Source organism: Musa acuminata, unplaced genomic scaffold (assembly GCF_036884655.1).
Source record: "Musa acuminata AAA Group cultivar baxijiao unplaced genomic scaffold, Cavendish_Baxijiao_AAA HiC_scaffold_505, whole genome shotgun sequence".
Lineage (NCBI taxonomy): Eukaryota > Viridiplantae > Streptophyta > Magnoliopsida > Zingiberales > Musaceae > Musa > Musa acuminata.
In genome coordinates, this window is record NW_027020750.1 from 95,001 (window position 1) to 105,000 (window position 10,000).

A 10,000-nucleotide genomic window follows, 5' to 3' on the forward strand; every position below is an offset into this window, starting at 1 on the left:
TCTTTGCTAGATTGGGCTTTCGTATAGCATGGACGGTGCTGCTTCTCGCTTCGCTCGCTGTTCGCCGCTCGCCGCTCGCTCGCGCAGCCAAAAATGGCCAGTTTTGGCCCGTTTTTGGGCTGTTTTGGCCTGTTTTTGGTCTGTTCTGGCGTGGCGCGGTGACCGTCGTGAGCGGAGCAAAACGTCAGCCATCTCAGCACCTTGGAACCCCCCGGGTGGCACAGGGCTGGATGGGGCTTTCGTATAGCAGGGACGGTGCTGCCTCACGCTTCGCTCGCTGTTCGCCGCTCGCCGCTCGCTCGCGCAACCTAAAATGGCCAGTTTTGGCCCGTTTTTGGGCTGTTTTGGCCTGTTTTTGGTCCGTTCTTGCGTGGCACGGCGACCGTCGTGAGCGGAGCAAAACGTCAGCCATCTCAGCACCCTGGAACCCCCCGGGTGGCACAGGGCTGGATGGGGCTTTCGTATAGCAGGGACGGTGCTGCCTCTCGCTTCGCTCGCTGTTCGCCGCTCACCGCTCGCTCGCTCAGCCAAAAATGGCCAGTTTTGGCCCGTTTTTGGGCTGTTTTGGCCTGTTTTTGGTCCGTTCTTGCATGGCGCGGTGACCGTCGTGAGCGGAGCAAAACGTCAGCCATCTCAGCACCCTGGAACCCCCCGGGTGGCACAGGGCTGGATGGGGCTTTCGTATAGCAGGGACGGTGCTGCCTCACGCTTCGCTCGCTGTTCGCCGCTCGCCGCTCGCTCGCGCAGCCAAAAATGACCAGTTTTGGCCCGTTTTTGGGCTGTTTTGGCCTGTTTATGGTCCGTTCTTGCGTGGTGCGGTGACCGTCGTGAGCGGAGCAAAACGTCAGCCATCTCAGCACCCTGGAACCCCCCGGGTGGCACAGGGCTGGATGGGGCTTTCGTATATAGCAGGGACGGTGCTGCCTCTCGCTTCGCTCGCTGTCCGCCGCTCGCCGCTCGCTCGCGCAGCCAAAAATGGCCAGTTTTGGCCCGTTTTTGGGCCGTTTTGGCCAGTTTTTGGCCTGTTCTTGCATTGCGCGGTGACCGTCGAGAGCGGAGCAAAACGTCAGCCATCTCAGCACCCTGGAACCCCCCGGGTGGCACAGGGCTGGATGGGGCTTTCGTATAGCAGGGACGGTGCTGCCTCTCGCTTCGCTCGCTGTCCGCCGCTCGCCGCTCGCTCGTGCAGCCAAAAATGGCCAGTTTTGGCCCGTTTTTGGGCCGTTTTGGCCAGTTTTTGGCCTGTTCTTGCATTGCGCGGTGACCGTCGAGAGCGGAGCAAAACGTCAGCCATCTCAGCACCCTGGAACCCCCCGGGTGGCACAGGGCTGGATGGGGCTTTCGTATAGCAGGGACGGTGCTGCCTCTCGCTTCGCTCGCTGTCCGCCGCTCGCCGCTCGCTCGTGCAGCCAAAAATGGCCAGTTTTGGCCCGTTTTTGGGCCGTTTTGGCCAGTTTTTGGCCTGTTCTTGCATTGCGCGGTGACCGTCGAGAGCGGAGCAAAACGTCAGCCATCTCAGCACCCTGGAACCCCCCGGGTGGCACAGGGCTGGATGGGGCTTTCGTATAGCAGGGACGGTGCTGCCTCTCGCTTCGCTCGCTGTCCGCCGCTCGCCGCTCGCTCGTGCAGCCAAAAATGGCCAGTTTTGGCCCGTTTTTGGGCCGTTTTGGCCAGTTTTTGGCCTGTTCTTGCATTGCGCGGTGACCGTCGAGAGCGGAGCAAAACGTCAGCCATCTCAGCACCCTGGAACCCCCCGGGTGGCACAGGGCTGGATGGGGCTTTCGTATAGCAGGGACGGTGCTGCCTCTCGCTTCGCTCGCTGTCCGCCGCTCGCCGCTCGCTCGTGCAGCCAAAAATGGCCAGTTTTGGCCCGTTTTTGGGCCGTTTTGGCCAGTTTTTGGCCTGTTCTTGCATTGCGCGGTGACCGTCGAGAGCGGAGCAAAACGTCAGCCATCTCAGCACCCTGGAACCCCCCGGGTGGCACAGGGCTGGATGGGGCTTTCGTATAGCAGGGACGGTGCTGCCTCTCGCTTCGCTCGCTGTCCGCCGCTCGCCGCTCGCTCGCGCAGCCAAAAATGGCCAGTTTTGGCCCGTTTTTGGGCCGTTTTGGCCAGTTTTTGGCCTGTTCTTGCATTGCGCGGTGACCGTCGAGAGCGGAGCAAAACGTCAGCCATCTCAGCACCCTGGAACCCCCCGGGTGGCACAGGGCTGGATGGGGCTTTCGTATAGCAGGGACGGTGCTGCCTCTCGCTTCGCTCGCTGTCCGCCGCTCGCCGCTCGCGCAGCCAAAAATGGCCAGTTTTGGCCCGTTTTTGGGCCGTTTTGGCCAGTTTTTGGCCTGTTCTTGCATTGCGCGGTGACCGTCGAGAGCGGAGCAAAACGTCAGCCATCTCAGCACCCTGGAACCCCCCGGGTGGCACAGGGCTGGATGGGGCTTTCGTATAGCAGGGACGGTGCTGCCTCTCGCTTCGCTCGCTGTTCGCCGCTCGCCGCTCGCTCGCGCAGCCAAAAATGGCCAGTTTTGGCCCGTTTTTGGGCTGTTTTGGCCAGTTTTTGGCCTGTTCTTGCGTGGTGCGGTGACCGTCGTGAGCGGAGCAAAACGTCAGCCATCTCAGCACCCTGGAACCCCCCGGGTGGCACAGGGCTGGATGGGGCTTTCGTATAGCAGGGACGGTGCTGCCTCTCGCTTCGCTCGCTGTTCGCCGCTCGCCGCTCGCTCGCGCAGCCAAAAATGGCCAGTTTTGGCCCGTTTTTGGGCTGTTTTGGCCTGTTTTTGGGCTGTTCTTGTGTGGCGCGGTGACCGTCGTGAGCGGAGCAAAATGTCAGCCATCTCAGCACCCTGGAACCCCCCGGGTTGTCACGACCTTAGCTGGAATTGCCTAAGGCGTGCGGCACCCTTGCGGCCAAAGACGCGAACTTAGCTTGCGTTGCCTAAGTCGCGAGTCACCCGTGCGGCAAAGACGCGAACTTAGCTTTGCCTTGCCTAAGTCGCTCTTCGCCCTTGCGATCTTGCTCCGCAAGGATCAGCCCACTTTGTAACCTCTCGCAGGTCCCGAAGGACCTGTAAAAGAGAAAGAGAGTTAGATCGAAAGAACGAGCAACGGACACGTCCCGAAGTCTCGCGAAAAGGAAAGCTTTACAAGCAATTCGTCGAACACCTTGTGTGCACAAGAGAAAAGAGGGAGAGGGGGAAAAACAAGGCTTTCAAGGATGAACGAACAGCTGCAAGCCCACAAACAGCCGCTCACCTGGTCCCGGACGCAACACCAAGTTCCCGTAAAGGTCACGTACGAACTTGCGAAAGAGTGTTCAACGCCCGGTATATAACCGAAGCCCCATCCAGCCATGTGCCACCCGGGGGGTTCCTGGGTGCTGAGATGGCTGACGTTTTGGTGAGCGGAGGCAGCACTCCGCTCACCTCCCGCGGCACGCGAAAACGAAGCCGTTTTGGGCTGTTTTGGGGCTGTTTTGCTCGGTTCGGTGAGCGGTCGCTTTGCAACGCTGCAGCTTGTTCGAACTTACATATTTACAAGCAAAATGACCCAAAACCATGAGAAAACATGCTGTTGGGCAGCTGTACATGCGGGTGTGAGCGACGAACGGTTCGTTGAACGGAGTTGTTGCGGGTGCGCGACGACCGTTCGTGACATTCTCCCCCACTTAAACTGTCGACGCCCTCGTCGACGCTTGTTGGTAGGTGTTGATGACTTCTTCTTCATGTCGCAGGGCGTCTTCAGGCTCCCAACTGGCTTCAGTTCGGGGAAGCTTTCGCCACTTCACCAAGTACTCTGTCTGTTCCGCTCCGTTGGGTAGCTTTATCTTGCGATCCGCCAGAATGGTTTCCACTCGCTTCTCGTAGGAGGCTGTGATGGGAGGTAGCCGAGTTGGAACACTTCGAGAAGCGTCTTGCGGATCTGAATGGTAGGCCTTCAGGTTGCTGGCGTGAAGAACGTTGTGAATTTTGAACCACGCCGGCAGCTGCAACTTGTAAGAAACATTGCCTACCCTGCTGATAATTGGGAAGGGCCCTTCATACTTACGCACCAATCCTTTGTGGACTCTTTTCCTGAAGAATTGGAGTGATGCTGGTTGGAGCTTTACCAACACCAAATCGCCAACTTTGAACTCCTGTGGTCGCCTTCCCAAATCTGCCCACTTCTTCATCCGTTTTGCCGCCTTCTCCAAGTAAGCCCGCGCAATATCGGCATTTCGATGCCACTCCTTTGCGAAATGGTAGGCTGATGGACTACTCCCAGTATACCCAATAGCCATAGTGTGCGGAGTCGACGGTTGTTGTCCTGTGATAATTTCGAAGGGGCTCTTGTTGGATGCAGAGCTCCGCTGCAAGTTGTAGGAGAATTGGGCGATGTCCAACAGCTTCACCCAATCTCGTTGATTGGCACTCACGTAGTGCCGGAGATACTGCTCTAAGAGCGAATTTATTCTTTCAGTCTGACCATCCGTCTGGGGGTGGAGGCTTGTAGAGAAGTATAACTTTGATCCCAACAATTTGAATAGCTCGGTCCAGAACCGTCCCAGAAACCGAGCGTCTCGATCACTAATGATATTGTGTGGGACTCCCCAATACTTCACTACACCCTTCATCATCAGTCTGGCCGCCTCTTCAGCTGAACAGTGTAGGGGAGCAGCAATGAAAGTTGCATACTTTGAAAACCGATCGACCACTACAAGTATCGATCCAAGTCCCCCTACAGGTGGCAAGCTTGATATGAAGTCTAAGGAAATGCTCTCCCAAGGCCTTTCTGGTACGGGCAACGGCTCCAAAAGTCCCACCGGCTTCCGCTGCTCCACCTTGTCTTGTTGGCAAGTAAGGCATGTTCGAACATACTCCTCCACATCAATCCCCATTTTTGGCCAGTAGAAGGCCCTCTCCACGAGAGCCAACGTTCTGTGAATGCCGGGGTGTCCAGCCCAAAGGGAATCGTGACACTCTTTCAAGAGTTCACGCCTTAGATTGTCCACTCGGGGAACATAAACCCTATTCCCTTTTGTGTAAACAAGTCCCTCCTGGACCCAAAATCGTCGTGCCTTGCCTTCTTTGATGAGCTGCATCAGGATAACTGCCTGGGGATCACTATACAGTCCATCTCTGATTCGGGAAAGGAAGGTTGAGTGTAACTGACTTGCTTGGCCTCTGCCCTCCAGTTGTGCAGCATTCACGCACTCCACCTTCCGACTCAGCGCATCGGCCACGACATTCGCCTTCCCGGGCTTATATTCCATTGCCATATCAAATTCAGCCAGGAAGTCCTGCCACCGTGCTTGCTTTGGGGAGAGCTTCTTCTGAGTTTGGAAATAACTCAGGGCGATGTTGTCTGTCCTCAGCACAAATCGCGACCCGAGGAGGTAGTGTCGCCAAACTCGTAGGCAGTGGATCACCGCTGTCATCTCCTTCTCATGCACTGGATACCGCCTCTCGGTCTCGTTGAGTTTGCGGCTCTCGTAGGCCACCGGATGACCTTCTTGCATGAGTACTCCACCAATAGCAAAGTCCGAAGCATCTGTATGGACTTCAAAGGGCTCTCCATAGTTTGGCAATTTGAGCACTGGTTCTTCCAAAACAGCAGCCTTTAGATCTTGGAATGCTATCTCACATCTGTCAGACCACTTCCAAGGCTGCTCCTTCTTCAGCAACTCCGTCAGTGGAGTTGCCCGCTTCGAATATCCCGCGATGAAGCGTCGGTAGTAGTTGACGAAACCAAGGAAGGATCTCAACTCTGGCACCTTCTTTGGAGTTCGCCATTCCGCAACTGCTTGCACCTTCGACTTGTCCATCCGGATGGAGCCATCACCGATTCGGTGCCCCAAGAACAGGATTTCAGTTTGAGCAAAGTAGCATTTCTCCCTTTTTACGAACAAAGTGTTCTCCCTGAGAACCTTGAAAATCGTCCGAAGGTGCTTGACGTGCTCCTCGAGCGTTTGGCTGTAAACGACGATGTCGTCCAAGTAGACGACCACGAACTTATCCAAATACTCCTTGAATAGCTGGTTCATGAGAGTACAGAATGTTGCCGGAGCGTTGGTTAAGCCGAAAGGCATCACCAAGAACTCAAACGCTCCATATCTGGTCACACATGTAGTCTTTGCTTCATCGCCTTCAGCAATGCGCACCTGCCAATACCCCGACCGAAGGTCGAGTTTTGAGAAATACTTTGCCTTGCCCAATTGGTCGAACAAGTCCGCGATGAGCGGGATGGGATACTTGTTCTTCACTGTTACTTTGTTGAGGGCTCGGTAGTCGACGCATAATCGGAGACTCCCATCTTGTTTCTTCTGAAAGAGAACTGGAGCTCCGAAAGGTGCTTTTGAGCTGCGGATGAGACCACCGCTTAGCAGTTCACCTAACTGCTTTCTGAGTTCTGCCAACTCTGGCGGGGGCATGCGATAGGGTGGTCTCGCTGGAGGCTTCACTCCTGGCTCCAGCTCAATACTGTGATCCACGCCTCTGCGTGGCGGAAGAGTCTTCGGCAACTCAGGTGGCATAACGTCTTTGAACTCCTTCAGGACGTTGGCCACCACAGCAGGTTCTTGAATGGCTTCTTCATTGAGTGGCTCTAGCTTCATAGCAGCCACGAATGTTAGTTCGCCCTTTCGCACCCCTTTCTTCAATTGTAATGCCGAAATATGTTGGGGCTCCTTGGTTCCTCTCCGAGAGACGGGCACCACACAGGGGTCATCGCCTCCCATCATACATAGGGAATTCAAGAATGGCATCGGCACCAACTTCGCCGCGTGCATAAACTCCATTCCAAGAATCACTTGGAAGTCGTCTAGTGGCACGGCCATCATGTTGGTGGTTCCGCTCCAAGTCCCGATTCTGATGGGAACTCCCTTTGCCAATCCGGAGATTCGCCTGGCCTCCAAGTTCACTGCTTTCATTCGGCTTGGGCTCTTCTCCAATGTCAATCCAAGTCGCTGTGCTTCACGATCGGCTATGAAGTTGTGGGTAGCGCCCGTGTCCACCATTGCACGGGTCGTTTGGCCATTCAGCTTGATGTCCACATACATCAGTTCACTACTTCCTGCTTTTTGTGCCTTCGTCTTCGTGTTCTCCCCCACTTGACCCCGCATAGCGTTCAACAAACGCATTGCTCCCATTCGGGGTCCTTGCGACTCTTCATCGTCGCTGCTGGATTCAGAACTGCTTGAGCTAAGGGCAACAGCTTTGCCCTTGTCCGATCGGGGAGGGTGGATGGAAGCTGTCAAAGCGTTGAGTGCCTGCTTCTGTGAGCACTCCCTTACCATGTGCGGTCCTCCGCACAAGAAGCATCCTCCAGGTTTTGAGGCCTTGCCTTTTGGATTCGGCCCTTTGTGGGAGCTCTTCTTCTTCTGTTCGCCCCCGAGCTCCTTCCCTCGAGAATGTTTTTGAGGGCGATTGCTTGAAGATTGTTTCCTTCTCGCTGGGTCTTCGGAGGAAACGAAGTCGGTGAGCCTTTCTGCAGCTGCAATTGCCCCGACCACGTCGGTAACATTCCTTCGATTCAGCTCTTGCTGAGCCCATGGTTTCAAACCATCAAGGAAACTGAACAACTTGTCCTTCTCGGACATGTCCTGTATGTCCAGCATCAGTGCAGAAAACTGCTTTACATAGTCTCGGATGGTGGTACTTTGGCGGAGTTGTCTCAACTTCCTTCTTGCGACGAACTCTGTGTTCTCCGGTAGGAACTGAGTTCTCAACTCCCGCTTCAAGTCTTCCCATGTGTCGACTCGACACCGACCTTGTTGGATCTCCTCCCAACGAGTTCGCCACCAAAGTTTCGCATCTCCATTCAGATACATTGTTGCTATAGAAACTTTGGTATCTTCAGAATCGGGCCTCGTAGCTCGGAAGTATTGTTCCATGTCGAACAGAAAGTTCTCGAGCTCCTTGGCATCTCTGGCCCCTCCGTATCCATGGGGCTCAGGTGCCCTCAAGTTTTGTGGCGGTGCAACGCGGGTGTTGCCTCCTCCCGCATTTAGCGTTCTTGTGAGCATAGCCACCTTTGCCGTGAGTTCCGCGACAACGTCTTGTAAGTGCAGCACGGAGTCCTTGGTGTCATCGGACAGTCGGTCGACTAGGGCCTCGACCTTGTCGATCCTGGACTCCGCTTCCTCTTGCGAGCTCTCTACCCCAACAAGTCTTTGTTGGCCATGGTAGAGTTCCTCCATGCTCGCTTCAAGAACATCCAGGCGGGTTTCCGCCGTCGTGAGTCTCTCCTTATGACTCTTTTTCCCAGTTAGCGCACCAGATTGCGCTTCCTCCGCTCGCGGAGAGTTGCCAACTTCTCGCTCATCCTGTTCGCTGCCGCGATCCTCATGAGCGGCTCCAACAGCATGAGAGCGAGTGTGCACATGCAGCCCACCTGCGGCTGCTTGGGGCAAGGGTCCGGCCTGCCCCGTCTTGCTTGATTCGCCACGATGCTTTGCCATGGCGAAGTTGCGAAGTTCGTTCGCTGTTCGATCGAAGAGCTTGCCCGCTCTGATACCACAATGTCACGACCTTAGCTGGAATTGCCTAAGGCGTGCGGCACCCTTGCGGCCAAAGACGCGAACTTAGCTTGCGTTGCCTAAGTCGCGAGTCACCCGTGCGGCAAAGACGCGAACTTAGCTTTGCCTTGCCTAAGTCGCTCTTCGCCCTTGCGATCTTGCTCCGCAAGGATCAGCCCACTTTGTAACCTCTCGCAGGTCCCGAAGGACCTGTAAAAGAGAAAGAGAGTTAGATCGAAAGAACGAGCAACGGACACGTCCCGAAGTCTCGCGAAAAGGAAAGCTTTACAAGCAATTCGTCGAACACCTTGTGTGCACAAGAGAAAAGAGGGAGAGGGGGAAAAACAAGGCTTTCAAGGATGAACGAACAGCTGCAAGCCCACAAACAGCCGCTCACCTGGTCCCGGACGCAACACCAAGTTCCCGTAAAGGTCACGTACGAACTTGCGAAAGAGTGTTCAACGCCCGGTATATAACCGAAGCCCCATCCAGCCATGTGCCACCCGGGGGGTTCCTGGGTGCTGAGATGGCTGACGTTTTGGTGAGCGGAGGCAGCACTCCGCTCACCTCCCGCGGCACGCGAAAACGAAGCCGTTTTGGGCTGTTTTGGGGCTGTTTTGCTCGGTTCGGTGAGCGGTCGCTTTGCAACGCTGCAGCTTGTTCGAACTTACATATTTACAAGCAAAATGACCCAAAACCATGAGAAAACATGCTGTTGGGCAGCTGTACATGCGGGTGTGAGCGACGAACGGTTCGTTGAACGGAGTTGTTGCGGGTGCGCGACGACCGTTCGTGACAGGGTGGCACAGGGCTGGATGGGGCTTTCGTATAGCAGGGACGGTGCTGCCTCGCGCTTCGCTCGCTGTTCGCCGCTCTCCGCTCGCTCGCGCAGCAAAAAATGGCCAGTTTTGGCCCGTTTTTGGGCTGTTTTGGCCAGTTTTTGGCCTGTTCTTGCGTGCCGCGGCGACCGTCGTGAGCGGAGCAAAACGTCAGCCATCTCAGCACCCTGGAACCCCCCGGGTGGCACAGGGCTGGATGGGGCTTTCGTATAGCAGGGACGGTGCTGCCTCTCGCTTCGCTCGCTGTCCGCCGCTCGCTGCTCGCTCGCGCAGCCAAAAATGGCCAGTTTTGGCCCGTTTTTGGGCTGTTTTGGCCTGTTTTTGGGCTGTTCTTGTGTGCCGCGGCGACCGTCGTGAGCGGAGCAAAATGTCAGCCATCTCAGCACCCTGGAACCCCCCGGGTGGCACAGGGCTGGATGGGGCTTTCGTATAGCAGGGACGGTGCTGCCTCTCGCTTCGCTCGCTGTCCGCCGCTCGCCGCTCGCTCGCGCAGCCAAAAATGGCCAGTTTTGGCCCGTTTTTGGGCCGTTTTGGCCAGTTTTTGGCCTGTTCTTGCGTTGCGCGGTGACCGTCGAGAGCGGAGCAAAACGTCAGCCATCTCAGCACCCTGGAACCCCCCGGGTGGCACAGGGCTGGATGGGGCTTTCGTATAGCAGGGACGGTGCTGCCTCTCG